This window comes from Molothrus aeneus, chromosome 3, assembly GCF_037042795.1.
Source record: "Molothrus aeneus isolate 106 chromosome 3, BPBGC_Maene_1.0, whole genome shotgun sequence".
NCBI classification, from domain to species: Eukaryota; Metazoa; Chordata; class Aves; order Passeriformes; family Icteridae; genus Molothrus; species Molothrus aeneus.
Window position 1 is genome coordinate 88,249,889 of NC_089648.1, and position 16,003 is coordinate 88,265,891.

Consider the following 16,003-nt stretch of genomic DNA (forward strand, 5'->3'; position numbering starts at 1 on the left):
GGGCAGCCCGCAGAGAGGGCTGCCCGCCGTGAGGGCAGCCCGGGGCCTCGCTCGGGACTCGGCTGCGGCCGTTGTGCGCCCCAGTCGGGCTTGAGGTGAGGGACAGTTGCTTTGAGGGGTTTTCGTCTGGGCTCCTGAGGAAAGATCCGGACAAGGGTAATCCTTTCCTTGCCTACGGGTGCCTTCATCCCTGGTCCGCTCCTTATACATCGGCATTCCTCACCTCATCCTCCATGGAAAACAAACCCGTGTGATCAGCCGCGGGTTTTCTTTAGGCTACCACGGAAGGCAGCTGCCCTCCTGTGTGTAGCACCCAATTTTTTTAACCAAACTGTATCCATCACCGTGGTACGTGGTCTGCTAGCTCCCAGGCTGTATATTTAACAGGATACGTTTTGGCATAACTGTAGACGTGGTAGTCTTAAAAATCTGAAAATTTAACCTTTCTTAACCCCTTATTTTCGTTTTTTGGCTGGTTGGATTTCTAAGTTAAACTGCTGAAAGAAGTCCACTGCCTTAAATCCCCTTCTCAGACTGCAGAGTGCATCCCTGGCTGGGGGGGTTGCTCTTGGTGCCCCCGGCCCTCCTGCTACTCAAAGGTGAACAAGTAACACTCAGATATTGCCAGGTGTGGTTGATGAAATCTGCCTTCCACAGCAGAGAACTCTCTGTGCCTGCCCTGTGCTTCCCAAGGCAACAGCTTTGTTCTAGCATCAGTTAGGTCCTTAAATAAATACTTTTTGGATTAGAACATTGTGCAGTTACATCCCAAAGGAATCGTAAGATTTTATGCATGGTTTCTGTTTTGAAATTTATATGTTCATTTTGTTAATGCTCATAGTCTCAGAGTCTGTCTGATGCCAGGGCTTCTCTGTTCCAAAAGGCCTTGAATTGGAGACCCTTCACATTAAGAGAAATTTGTTACCTGCCTAATACCAAAGTAACATTTTGGAAGTGTGCCTTATTATACTTCCCTGTTTTCATCATGGGAGACGTTGGGGTGTGGCTGAGATTCACCTCACCTAATGCCTACATAAACACTTCTATGGTATGGTTCACTTTCAGAATCAGGAAAAGAAAACATATGCATATGAATCCCTGTAGCTAGGCAGGTAATATATTTGCCTAGTTGCCATGTTTGTACTACTTCAGAAAATTTTCAGGCACTAGAATAATTCATAATTGTCACATTAGTAAAAGTGGGAAAATTAGTTTCTTGTACAATGATTCATGTCCAAACTATTGTTGAAGTAAGTTAATGCCTTATGTAAGACTGATATAACCTTATTTTAAACATACTCTATTAGATAGAAGGTGTACATTTACTATATTGAGTGGTCAACATCTTATTTTTGGAAGCATTAGTTCTCTGCATTATAAGTCTCGCATTCAGATGGCTGTCTTTGCAGGCACTTGCTGATGAAAAGCAGTTTAAATGTAGAACACCATGTTATGGACATTTATCCCAGATACCTTTGTAAGTATATTTACAAAACCTAATAGAATCTGTTCTATGAAAATGGAACCTTTCTTACTGCCCTCTTTACACAAACATCAGTAAAGCTGTTTAAGTAGCTAGAGAACATATTTTGGCTGCATGGAGTTTAGTCAAATGCTTTGCCAGATAGTTGGGGCATGTATTTACTAAGCCTCCAATTAATTAAGGTAAACTTATTTGGGACTAAAAGTGCAGACTGTAACAACTGACAAAATGCAAAAGTATGCAAAGTTGTTAATTGTACTATAAAAATACACAACAATTTGTTTTCTGAGATTTTACTTAGCATTTTAATCAAGAATGGCTAAAATTTTCATGTCTCCTGTGAAGGAATCAGATATTAATAGAAAAGTAATAATTTAGTAATAGAGTAATAAATATACAGTCCTGAGAGTAGTGATGAGTCTTTCCATGCCTACATAGTAATTTCTTTTGTTCTCAACATATGATGTACTATACCTTAAAATTCTATAGGCTTGTTTTAAATAACTGCTGAAAAGAGTAGCAATTATGAGTTATTTGGTTAAAGAAGTTGATTTGTACATCCCAGTAGCTGCTTACTCCATAATGCTGGGGTTTTTTACATTTGCCTTCTAGTAACTGTAGATTTCTTTGGAATGTTTGTGTTTGTGTTCATACAACATGGTGAGCTTGGAGGAAAATTTATGTGTATTGAAGTTGGTGTGTATGTTTAATAATAATTAAATTTTATAAGGAAATAATTTGCTGTGGGAATGAATTAATTAAAAAATCATTTGGTTAAGCCTTCTCTCTGCCCAAGTAATCTGAATCGTGTTTTTACCAATATACTGGGAGGATATACAGGAGGATTAAAAGATACAAGTTAAATCAGTCACAAGAGCTGGGGTACATGGTGCTCACTGTTCTTGTCTTACCATCCTTGGGGGCAGACAGCTCATATAACATGATGACAAGAGTGGGCTGTGGTGTGAGAACTTAACTCTTCATCCTTTTCACCCTTGCACTATTTAAGTAAGTTTTTAGCACATTTTCTGTTTCTTTGTCACCTAATTGGCTTTTGCCTTCTGATTGTGATGCCTAGAGAGGCTGATCTGGAACAGAGGCTGGACAGAGTTAAAGGAATAAAGTAGATATTTATTCAAAGGCCTTTAAAGGATACACCTTGGGCAGTACAAGAGCCAGGCCAGGATTCTGCCCAAGATGGACCCAAGATGGACACAAATGGATGACCCATCACGAGTCTTCACACTTTTAGAAGTTTTGGTCCATTTACATATTGGGGTAAATTGTCCAATTACAGCCTCAGGTTATGAAGTCCCATCCTCTCAGTTTGCTCTCTTCAATTCACCATCGTTTATGCTTTTTGGGCCTGAGGCTGTAATGGCTGTCTTTGGGTCTCAATCTGGAAAAGGATTGCTTTGTCTAACTACCCTGTGAAGAGAACTTGCAAACACTTTGTGGTGGCAAACAGCAGGCTTGCAGGCTGAAACCTGATTTGGTCCGACATAGCTGGGAGAAAGCTAACAGCTCTTCATGAAAACAGAAGCCTGTAATGGCAGCAAACAACTTGTTTCCCTGCAAAAGAATTCTACAGATTAGGGCTCTTTTCTTGTACCTGTTTCAACAATCCCAGCCGTCTCAGCAAAAGAACAAAAACAATATATCACAAACAACTCTTTCTTGCATGCAGACACTCTTCCAGGACTGACCTTTTACTACGAGGTAACAGCTTGTTACTGACCAACTGGGGATAGGCACGGGAGGGTTTATAAAACTCTGTAAAAAGGGATGTATAAAATAAAGTCTTAGCTTTTTTCGCCCCTTGAAAGAGTGGGGCTCTTTTCTCTGAAACAAGGTCAACAGCAACAACACTTTCTATGAAGTTCAGAATCACACACTAAGGCAGAATCTGAAAATACGAAAGCTAAAACTTAGGGCATCATTTGTATCATCATATTCTGTAAAAGGTGCCATGCCTATCACTGCCCCTTGGCTTCTAATTTGCCCTGGCTATGCTGCCCATGAAGCTGGCAGCATTATAGCTATGCAGGGTGGGTTGAGGACCATCAACATGCTATAGAGTAGGGTTGATGGCATCACAGATGTAATTTTTTGAATAACTCTACAGTCCTCCAAAGGCACATATGACCTCAGAAGTGAAAAAAAAAAATGCCGATAGGTAATTAGAATACAAGGTCCGTGCTATTATGTACCATTATATTTTTTGATCTACTCCCTTCTTGGTAGTGCATATTCAAAAAAACCCTCATGAACATGTCAAGAGAGCTAGATGTAGTGAGTTCAGACCCTGTCCAGCTGCCATATGACTGGAATCCAAGGTTTCCCTGGTCCAGAGTTGAGTCCTCAAAAATTTGACCTTTATACAAAAGATCTCTGAAGGCGGTTGTTTTTTTAAATCCTACATAAATCATGACACTTGAACGTAGGAATTAGGTTTGGTGCCTAAAGCCATTAAAATAGACCCATACAAGAGAAAATGTTTTAGGTAGCCCTCTTTCCTTGTCATTTGGGCTTGCCTGGTTCAACCATCACATTGTGATAGCTGCTGCCCATCTGGACTGGGGACTGTTACTCTCAGTGTAGCTCTGGATCATTTAATATATAAGATTAGTCTAACACTAAAGTTTGTTTGTGACCTTGATCTTAGGAAAGTTTGGACAGAAAAAGATGAAAGATGCAGGCCCAAGAGAAACTTTGCAGCACACCCAGCCCCATGCAGCTGCTTATTCACACCCTACCAGTGAGATGGGGGAGAATCAGAAGAGCAAAAGTGAAAAAAAACTCATGAGTTGAGATAAAACCAGTTTAACAGGGAAGGCAAAAGCCACAGACATAAGCAGAGCAAAACAAGGAATTAATGGATCACTTCCCATGGAGAGGCAGGTGTTCAGCCATCTCCAGGAAAGCACATGTGACTTGAGGAGACAGATGCCATGACCCTGAATGTCCCCCCTTCTTCCTTCTTCCCCCAGCTTTATATGCTGAGCATGACACCATATGTATGGACCCCTTTGGTCAGGTGGGGTCAGCTGTGTTCCATCCCAGCTCCTAGCACACCTCAGCCTCTTGCTGGCAGGGCACTAGGAGAAGCAGAAAACTCCTCACTCTGCAAGTGCTGCTCTGCAACAGCAAAAAACATCCCTGTCTTGTCAACCCTGTGTTCAGCAGAAATCCAAAACACAACCCCATATTAGCTACTGTGAAAAAATCTATCCCAGCTAAAACCAAGACAGCACATTACTGTAAATCCCAGGAGAGCTCACCAGGTATTTTCCAAAATACCATTGGAGTCAGCTATATAACTTAAACTTTCAAAGAAAAATAGACATTGATAAAATTGATGTTAGCTAAAATGTCCCTGAAAATAGGAGGAAATTACTGCATAGTTGTCCCCTGCAAGGCACAGTAACCAGGCAAAGCACTGCAGCTTGCCTTGCACAAGAAGGTTGTCTATAGCTCCTGTCAGCAGAGTGATTGACTTTCCCTGCCAGTGGCTCTATTGAAATTGATATGGCTCACACTTCACTTCTGAGCTGCACTGAGAATCTCTGAACTCCTGCTAAATAAGCAAACCATAGCTTCAGAGGCAGCAGTAACTAATATGTGGAAACTCGCCAGTGACTTACTTCTAAAAATAATTTGGGCTGAAAAAAGTATCCTGCTCAGATATCATTTGGGTTGTAAATTGAATTTAGCCAAGCATATGGTTATTTTGTAGATTAGAGATAAGATTTCTTTATTTTGAAAAGGTGAAAACTTGAGGCTATTATCAGATCCAAATTCCAAGGCTATTGCTCTTAGCAATACTGTTCACTTGGGGATACACTGTACTTCCTAACTATTTCTAAATCCACAGCAGTCAGAAAGTGAAAAGAACCTGTTCTTTGAGCTCAAGTTGTATTCTGAGACCCACCCTATCATATTAAACCCATTCTTCTGACACTGCATCCATTACAAAAGGTGTCTGAGCCATAGGAGCCCAGCCATAAAATAAAAGCCTTGTATTTGTTCCACTCTCCATTCCATACACTCTCACTCCCAGAATGTCCTGAGACTTGATTTTCTTAAAGATTACTTTTCAAGCTTTCCTCTTCATAGAAAGGATTATGAAACTCATTGGTTCCTAGTGGAAGCTAAGAAGGGACCCAGCATTGATACCTATTCCTCCAAGTGTGGCACCACCAGTGCTGAGTAGAGGGGAAGGATTACTGCCCCTGCCCACAGCAGCATTCCTGCATCCTAGCTCAGGATAACAGTAGTCACCTTTGTGGCATGAACACATTGCTGGCTCATGATGAACCTCATGTCCACCAGGACACTGAGGTCATTTTATCCAAAGGTGCTTCCCAGCTGGCTAGCCCCGGCAGGTACAGCTGCTTCTTGTTACAGAATCACAGAATGTTTTGAGTTGGAAGGGATCCACAGGATCATTGAGCCCAGCTCATAAGTGAATGGCCCATACAGGTAGTAAACCCACAACCTTGGTGTTATCAGCAACATGCTCTCACCAACTGAGCTAATCTTAAGGGTCTGGTGCCTGGGGTTGTTCTTCCCCTGGTACAGGACTTTGCAATTCTCTTTTTCGAACTTCATGAGGTTCCTGTCATAAGAAACATTGAAATAAAATAAATTTCTTATAAACAAGAAACAATTTAGATACTGAAATATTATAGACAAATGGTGTATTTGTTGTATTTCTGTCTTCCTAGAACAGAGCACCTATGCCTAAGTCATTCCTGATAGACATTTGTCTTGGTTTTAATAAGTTTCAGTAATGAAAACTTGGCAATTTCTCCCAGGAACTTCTTAACCCTGAGAAGGTTTTTCCTGATGTCTACCCTGAAATTTTCCTAGCAGTTATCATTGATTTTCCTTCATTATGGTTTTTGAAAATCACCAGTCTTCCCTTTAATTAGGTAAAAAATCCCACTTTGTTATATACTTTTGATTTTTGATCTTTGATTTTACTTGTAGTTACACTCTCCAATTTTTATGTATCACTCTTAAATGTGATGACCAGTTGCAAAACCATATTTATGGCCTCCCTCACTTGTGGTCTGGTGTGGTGTTACATTTTATTTAAATGGTATGCTCTGTCTCACCCCTCAAAAATGTAGGGTTTATTCCAAACCAGTGATCCTCCCCTGCAGTACCATGTACCTGCAACCCCATTGGCCCAAGTCTGATTCTACGCCCACTTTGAACCTCCCTGTTAAGCTGTGCCAGGGACACGAGATTCCCTCTTGGCCCTTTTCTCCCTGGGCTCTCCCTCTCTCCCCCTCCTTTCCTCTTTCCCCCTTCTCCCTCAGAAACCATGCTGCTCCTGAGGGTGGGATATCCCAAATAAACCGTCACCTGATCAGCACCCTCAGAAGCCATGTGGAGTCTCCTTGCCTGCCTGCTGCTACCAGTGAGCACACAGCCTAGGGGACCCCGGGGAATCCCCCCCTGAACAGACAGCAACAGTCTGGGCTTTTGGTGATGATGGCTCCTACTGAAATCCCACACTCCAACCCCTCGCCTCAAAACAAAAGCCCACAAAAGAAACTGAAATACCTTGACCTGAACAGCCATGCGAAAGACTCATTGTGCTTACCAACTTCATTTTACTTTAAACCTAGCAATGCAAAAGACCAAGACTTGGGCTTTGATTTGGAGTAGAAAATTTCAAGTTTTCTTCCTATATCTGAAATAATATGTCTCAACTGTAGTGGTGCATCCCTCTTCCTCTCCAGGCTGCTCTGTGACCTTAGGAATTCTCGTTAAGCCTCCATCTTGATTAATGACTCTTGGGCACTTAAACTCCCCTTGAGCCTATCAGAAACATTGTCTGTTCCTAGGAACTTCTGTTACCTTAGAAACTTCTGTTTTCTAACAGATAGCCTTGGAACATTGTTCTGTCTGAATCATAGCCCAAGTGGAACAATATTATAGTTACTGAGGAAAGTTCAGTAATTACAATCTTGGATAGTTTATAGCCAGGATGGAGATTGACAGATGATTACAGCCAAATCTTTGGTCACCCTATCAACTGCAGTCCTGAGTGAGGCTCTTTGAGTTTCCTGGGCTGCAGCATCTCCCTCTGAGTGGGATGCTTCTCAGAGCATGCCAACTCTCAAGCTCAAGATAATTGGAGATCATTATTGAAGGCTGATCATGGATCCTGGACTAGTAATACCCATGCCCAATTCTTTTTATTATTTGAGGTATTTCACCAAACTTGAGGAGAATTTTTAACAGGTACCTTTGTACGTAATTGATGGAATTACCTTAGAGCAAGTGTAGTGTGAATGTTGCCATCTCTGATTTGTAGTTAAGCTACTGCTGTGATTATTGTAAATCCTATTCTATCATTCATTGTTAAGTTAGTAAATTATTAAGGGTTGTTAAACCCTTTAGATATAAGCTGCTGACCAAGTCTGAGGTGAAATTTGGACTCAACCACACCTAGGCTCCATAAGGAGTTTAGAAAGTGAGGGGTCAACTCAGCCTTGTCTCTCAGTGGGAGGATCTCCCTTACCCCCTTGCCCTTTTGTGACCCTGATCTCCATGCAAATTGATCCTAATACAATTTTCCTTTGTGTACTTCATCTGTGTAATAAGTAATAGAGTGAAACTTACCACCAAGTTTTAAATCATGCTTTTGCAAATTTACATTACACATGATTTTGCTAATACCTTTGATAGTGACTCTTTAGGTGACCTAAACCACTCATTCACATCAACTAACTGTGATTTCAGGCTGTGTCTATGTAATGCCATTTCTTTGTAGTCAATCTGCAGAGAACTTCATACACACACTGCATAAAAGCAGGGGTGAGCATCCATTTTAAATCTGTCATTTTGACTGCCTCTGTATTCAGCAGAAAGAAACACCGAGAGTTTGCACCTTGTGGCCTGCAGTAGCTATCCCCAGTGCTGGAGGGACTAATAACAGAGTGACCACTCCCAGGAGAGACTTTCTGAATTTGTCACCTTTTTCAGAGCGGTGACAGAGTGTTGTCATCAGGTATTGTTCATTCTGCGTGCTGGGAGGTGTTTTGCCTGCTAAATAAACAGGTTCTTTCCACTTCTCTCTGAGGAATCCTTCCCGAACCGGCTGGGGAGAGGGGCTGCGTGGGTTTGCTTTCTGGGGGGCCCAGTTTTGGAGGTTTTCTCCCAAATTTGCCCTAAACCAGGACAGCACTGCATCTCATTTTCTCCCATACCACTTTCTTGTAGTCACTAAATCTCCTGATTTTCTGATTTTTTGGTTTTTTTTCAATTGCATTTCATTTGATCATATCTCATTTCCAGAGTGTTTGTAAGTCTTTCTTTTCTGTTTTGAAAGATTTCATTTCCCTGCCCAAAAGGAAATGTTATTTTCTTTCGGGCAGGGAAATGAAATTTTGCCATTTCAATGGGGATCTATTGGGCAAGCTTTGGTCCATGTCCCTCCACTAGATGGCATGCCATGCCTTTTGATGGCTTTCAATTTGGCAAAGATTTTTTTTTTAAGTATCCATGCCATATCCCTCATATCTTCCCCTCAAAGTTGTGCCTTCCTCATTGATTTTTTGCTCTGCTTTTGCAACATCTGTGAGGTTAGTTTTGGCACGTTTTGATCCTTTGCACTGCACCTCATTTACTCTTTGTCAGTGGTCCTTCCGTTTTTCTGGTCTGCTTCATGCCATTGCATGCTTATTCAGGAGTAAGTTCGTGTCTTATTCCTGCTTTTTATTAAGAACAGCATAGGATAAAGAACCAGCCTCTTGGGGAGATAATTGCATTACCTGATGAAGACTAGCCATTTGCAGTCATATTCAATATGGGGGAAGGTTATCCAGTATTAAAATATTTTAATATTTTCCTTATTTTATCTTGGTACTGTATTGTAGCAGTTCCTTAATAAAAACACTATGTAGTGCAACATTAAACGCCTTACAGAAGCACATCACACAGCTCTATTTCCTCTGGCAAACACATTTTAAATTAATCAAAAAAGGATTAACTTGGAAAGATCTATTTTTCTTTAAAGCCATGCTAGTTAACATTAATCAAATTACTCACTAATTCTTCATTTATTGAGTGCCATATCAGCCTTTCCAATATTTTCTCAGGCTGAGGGCTGTAATTAGTCCAGTTGTTCCTTTAATCCCCTCTGAATATTGGCAGGACAATTCTCCTATTAAGCACTACTGCCTTTGCTGAATTGCTGTTGACAGTTCTGTAGATGTTACTCATACCCATGTCAGCTTTTGCCTTGAGATGGCTGTGCTGGAATCTCAGTGTTTGTGTGTAAGAATTTCAGACTCATCACCTTTCTTTTTTCTTCCATTTTGTTGCTGTTTTTTGAAAAACATTTGGAACAATTTCTTCATTGATAGGCAGAGGCCCTTGGCATATTGATGATGAAATTCCCCATGAGGTGCTGCAGATGAACTGTGAGAACAGTAGAGTAGGGGAAACTGGGAAACCCTTTTTAAGCTAGGGTTTTATTGTAAGAAAAGTACTTATTGCAAAAAAAGCAGGATGGCATGGACTAGATAGAGGGACTAAGGACCAGAATCTAGTAGCTGGAGTGAAATTAGATCCTGTCTGTTCTCATCTTATTGCAGGAGTTCCATACTGTTATCTCCTTATCACAAAAGTTTCATACCTTCTTGGTGTTTCTCATGGGCAGCTCCTCAGAACACTGACTCTATTCATCACAAAGCAGCCAGCTAACTCCAGTTCCCTCTTTTATAGTGCTCTTCTTCTCATTGGTTACAGCTGTGGCCTGTTAAAGTCAGGCCTGTTCCTAATCTTTGATAATTGGTCCAGCTGCCACTCCTTAGGGGTAAGATTACTTTCTACACTATCTTTATTTTCTTATATTTTATCCTCCTACACCTGTCTACAATGTCCAGGGTATAATTTCAATCCAGTCTTTGATCCATGCTTTCAAATCTTTTAGTTCTGAATCTTCCAACAGAATTTCCTTTAAGGGAGCAGTCCCTCCTAACAAATGAGTGCTGTGTACTGTGGGCATTAGGACATACTGGGGAGCATCAGGGGAACCCTTGACATCCTTAGTATCCCAAGTCTGCCTCCCCTAGTATATCTATTAGTAGCAGGAAAAAATCCTTTGGACCAGGCTGCACTAGGCATGTATGTAGTTTCAATATTTAATTCAACCCTGTTAAACTGCTAGCAGCAAAGTATACTTCTAAAAGTGTCTTTTTATCTCTCATTTATCTTCTACTCTTTTTTTTTTATCTTTTCTTCAGTTTTAGTAGCAGAACCTCCATGCAAAAGGTCAGGTTCCCCACGGCCAAGAACACACAAAGCCGCCTAATCCAGCTAAGGCAGCTCCGGGGAATTGCAGGAGGGGCAGAAACAAAAGGACACAGCTCAGCACGCAATGCGCATAATCTCTGAGTGCAGGGCCATGCAGAGGCACTTGCAAACTCAAATGTGCCTCCACGGGCACAGAGACACATCATGTGGGGAACAAAGACACATTTGGTGGAGAAAGACATCCCTGAGGGAAGAGCTCTGATGAAAGGAGAGTGGTACTAAAGACGTGCCTCGCATTGCTGCTCCTTTCGGCAGTAGGAACAGCATTAGTCCCGGAGCAGTGCAATTCACTCAGGCACATTGTTTGCTGTAGCCATTCAGGTTTCTGTTCAGTGAGGGCTTGGCCTATTTCCCTTTTCTTTCATGCAGTGCACAATCCATTTAGGGATTTATAGCGGCTTAGAGGCCCATGTACACTGCCTTGTCTCTATCTGATTTTTATTCTGCGATAAGAAGGCTTGGGGTCACGGGTTCATTGGCACTTGCTCCTCCTTGTCATTCAAGTTGCACAGAAATCTTTAGTGTTTATGATTTCTTGAGGTCCACCGATGTCCTCATCGCTGCTTGGAGAAGTTCCAGGGTTTGCCACAAAAAGCACATGAATCTGCTCTGACGTGATGTTATAAGTAAGGGGTGCAAGAGACACCAGAGAGGAGCAGGGGCGTGAAAACAAATGTGACAACCCTATTTGTGGTGGAAACCGTGGCCATAAAGTGGCCAAAAAGTGATATAAAGTGATGTGATTCCCATCCTGGTGCACACTTATGCCAGATCATATAATGATCTTTAACACTGAAAACAAAAATCTTCCTGTTTTCTCTGCCCTATTCTGACCAGTAGCTCCCAACCTCTGCTTTCCACAATCACAGCACCTCTAGCTACAGCCTGGAAAAGGATGTATTTGCCTCTTGTGCCTGCAGAGGAAACACTGTCTTCTTTCCCTTTCTATGTGGGCTTCTTTAGTTTTAACCATTCCAGCGTAAATACCTATCTTCCCTCTTCTCTCATCCTCTCAGCTTCCTGGGGAGTTTGATTTTTAGTCATACAAAGAGCAGAGCTAAGAGAGCTAGGAATGCTAGGAATAGCCACCAGCTCTGCTAATGCCACCATAGTGAAACTCAGTGGAAATGCCACTTATCCCTAGGTTGATCAAATTCTATTCCTCATCTGTACCAACATCCTCCTTGGATGGTCCTGTAACCCAACAAATGTGAGGGATCTAGCTGACATATTTCACCTTACACAAAGTGAGCATGGATCTCCTGCAAATGTCCCAAAGAATTGAAGTATTTTTCTTAAAAAGGACACAAGTAATGGATGCAGAAACCCCACTAACTTCATATTAAGCGAGATTTTAAAAGTGTCTGACAACACCCATGACAGAAGACACTAAAGAAGTAAAAAACTATTCTCTGACCATTGTGTCCTGGAGCAGAGTATCATTTCTGAAAGAAACAGAGCTGCAGAGGGGAAATAATTGTCCAGAAGCCAAGCAGTCTGTTACACAGGAACTCTTGTGCTCCTCCAGCTCCCACAAACATAAATCACAACAGAGATACAGTGACACAGTTGTCCATGCTTGCATCAATAGCTCTTAAATGCAGACACCTGCTGGGAAGAGGTTAGAACATCTAAATGCTCTTTTATGTGTGTCTGCTATAGCTTGATTATAGCTCCAAGAGTGTTTACACTGATGTGCTGTGTGTTGCTGCACTTTTTGAAGCTCTGGGTAGTTCGTTAAATAAGAGAAGGCTGGGTGGTGATTTGAGCAAGTTATTGTTGTGTCAGATGCTTTCACTGCATTGTGCCTTGCCCTGAAGGCACTGAAAGTATTCCTGGGTTCCTGTGGTGTCTGGTGGCTTGTGTGACTGTTCTCCAGACTGGATTTCTGCTCCTGGCAAGTTCAGTATCTCAGTATATTGTTGTCTCAAAGGCAAAACAATATGTCTCAATTTATTCTTCTGACTTCTTCTGCTCTCATTTTGGAGATGGATAGGTTATAAATAGAACTGGATAAATAGTTTACTCTTCTGGAATCAAATGGAAAAAAGTGTATATTTAACAAATTATAATAATTTGGTTGCCCCAAATTGAATGAAAAGTTTATTTTTGTGACATTTCTTATCATGCTTTGTTAACGAAAATCCAGGAAATCCAGGATTAAAGTCCTGAACAGTCTGGGAAACCTGCATTTCTATGCCTCAGTAACTAAGCAAAAGCCCAAGACCCTGTTGAACTCTGAGGAACATAGTGATGAAAGTGATAAAATCCTCGAGCCAGGAAAGCATCACCAGCTGGCAGGAGCTGAGCAGGAGCTGGGGGTGGCATTCCTGAGGGGAGATCAAGCTGCTCTAAGTGCAGGCAGCTTCTGGGGACTACCCTCCAACACAACTTCAAACCTTATTCATTGCTACTTACTCAAGAACTCTGATTTCCTTCACCATTCCTGTTCAGAATAATTTGTTTCATCTCTCTGAGATGTTTTTATATTTTTGTTGTGGATTATCAATTGTATTCAGCTCCTGCTCTAACCCAAATAAGCCTGGTGTCTGGCCTCAAGCACAAAAGCATTCCAGGAAAGAAAGCTTCTGCTATGAAAAGGAAATAGCTGGCCTTTCCTACTGCAAAATTCAACCTTGCTAAGTTGACTTCATGGCTACAGTCCATCCCCACTTCTTGGTCTATTCTTGGATCAGCTGTTGTCTGGCTTTGAGAGATTTGACACAATCATTTCACATTCAAATGGTTGTCTCTTATCCATAGAACTGGTGTTAAAGTTAGGAAAGTCAACAGTATTGTGGCTTTTCCATTTTAAAATTTGCTCTGAGATCTGGTAAGCATCAAATGCAGGTGGAAAGTTAGTACTTATTTTATTACTAGTTGGGTATCTGGAAAGCAGAGTGCATGTTAAATTTTATATTTGTGAACACTGATTTGATGGCTCAACAAGAAAAAAATGCCAAGGGATTTCCAAATCAAATAAAACTAAGTAATAAATAAAAATGCAAATATTTTGATGTGTATCTCTGGGATATTCTCACCAAATCTAACAGCTGATAAGATAAATAATAAAGTCATTTGAGGAGACTGCAGTCAGCTCACAGCTAGCCCACAAAATGTCTAAACAGATGAACTTGTTAAAAATACTGGTCACTGCAAAATATTCATTCTTTTCGTATCTGATATCCAGAGAGTTTTACCTGCTGAATGAAAATAGTGCTATATCTTGAATCTCTAGACATTCTAATGGAGAAAGCAGGCAAAACTAATTGTCCATCTGCTCAAGATCAATATTAAGCAAAACTAGGGGACAAACTTTTTGAAAGTTCTTTTGTTTGATTTTTTTCTGTTTTAGTTTTCATATACAAGGCACCTGGCCATCTCTCTTCTTGCTCCTAGATGTCTGAATTTTTACATTTTTTCTAATTTTGATATGGAAATTTTCCATCATTTTTCCTCTGGGAAAACCAGATAGAAATAGTGCTGGAGGTGACCTTGGGAAGTAATGTAGTCTAACCTTGGGTCCTAAGACAAGATCCACTACAGCTGTCTTAATTATTTCTAATGATGGCAATTGCAAACTCTTTCCATGTAATCTGCTGCAATGCTTCCCTGTCCCTATTGTTAGAAAATATTCCTAGTACCAAATCTAGTATCTAACCTAATTTTTACCACATTTCCCCCTTCTCAGTTACCCTTTTGTTCTGCATCTCATGGCCATTTGGAGCAGAGTATCTTTCTGTTTGAAGTGACTTTACACACCTGGAGGCATACACTGTGCCATTCCTACCGTCCCTTTGGGTTACCCCCCAGGTGGTTTGCAGCTTCCTTGCAGATCATTTGCAAAACACATTTATTATACCTTGCAGGCCAGGAGCAGTCATGGATAGCTGCTCTGAGGTGCAGCAAGATAAACTGAACTAAAGCTTGCAAATGTTTTGCATAAGTCCTACAGACATTTCAACAAGACCATGCTTCTCTGTCTTGCTTATGGGAGTGCTGTGTGAGATGGTTTTGAAAGCTTATCTAAATCTGCTGCTTCTCCCCCAGCTCTGAAGCCTGTTGGCCTGTCAGGGAAAGGGGCTTCTTCCACATGTTTATTTTTCAGGAGCCCACAGCTATTCTTCATCCTGACATTTTCTTTAAGGAATTTAGAAGTTGTCTGATGATTTGTTCCAGGGGTTTTTTATGAATTGCTCATACTTGAACTTTTCTATGAACAACAATCCAAAAAAAAGGGAAATTAAACACATTTTTTGGCCTTCTTGATATATTCCTTTGGCAAATTCTGTCTGTTAGTGAGAGAAGAATTGTTTCCCTCCTCTCTTGTGTACCAAGGCACCTCCAGCTGTTTTAGAGCAGCTAAGTAAATTCATAGCTATCCATTGCTTGTCAATCCCCATTGCTTCTCTGCATAAGAAAGGGATCAGTATTTTTAAAATACATATAAATCAAAAATACATTTACATAGGCTATTGAGACTGAGAAGAGTAGATCTAACATCCCCACCAGTGAAAATAACAGTTATTAAGGTGCTTTTTATTCTCCTTGAGAAGGATAGTGAATCAGTGTAAATGGAATGCAGGTGATTTTCAAAGTTAAATGGGTACAACTTCTTTGAACAGTAGCATTGATCAATCATCACAACAAACTGCTGGTGACTGATTGCCCATCTCTTGAAGCCTGCATGAATTTGTGTAGAAAATGTTTTATCCCCTGCAAATCATGAAGTTGAATCTTTGTTGTTTGAAGGAACTGTTAGTGCCTTTCAGTGTGTTGTTCCCATGGATCCCAAGGCAGTGTAAATGCTCACCAAAGTCAGTAAAGCCACAGCAGCTTAGGCCAGGTAGAGATCTGCTCCCAAGCGTTTGTAGAAAGAGACGAGTGACCTGACAAACTGCTCTGAAATAGAAATCCATAACAGGTAACAGGCAGAGGAAGAAGAGCCTTGTCAGCAAAGGGGTAGGACAAGGCTGGAAGTGTCAGCAGGACACAGGTGAATTCTCCATGAGAAGGCACAAGAACCAAAGCTGTGAAGCCTTGGGGAGAGGCACAGAGGAGAAGGAGGGTGAACACGGACCTGCGGGTTGTGCAGGGAGGGTGTGAGCTCCAAACTGATGGGCAGTGGGGCTGGCTTGACTGTCCTATTTCTGCCCACACCATTTTATTTTCTTTACCACAAAT

At 41.2% G+C, this 16,003-nt stretch overlaps 1 protein-coding gene across 1 annotated transcript in view; it reads left to right on the forward strand.

Moving 5' to 3' along the window:
* Positions 1–14: 14 nt before the first annotated feature.
* Positions 15–16,003, forward strand: part of LOC136554088 (gamma-aminobutyric acid receptor subunit rho-1) — a 46,947-nt gene continuing 30,958 nt past the window's right edge. The window contains exon 1 of the mRNA XM_066545888.1: positions 15–95. The gene's annotated coding sequence lies outside the window, so the exon portion shown is untranslated. The remainder of the gene's footprint in view (positions 96–16,003) is intronic.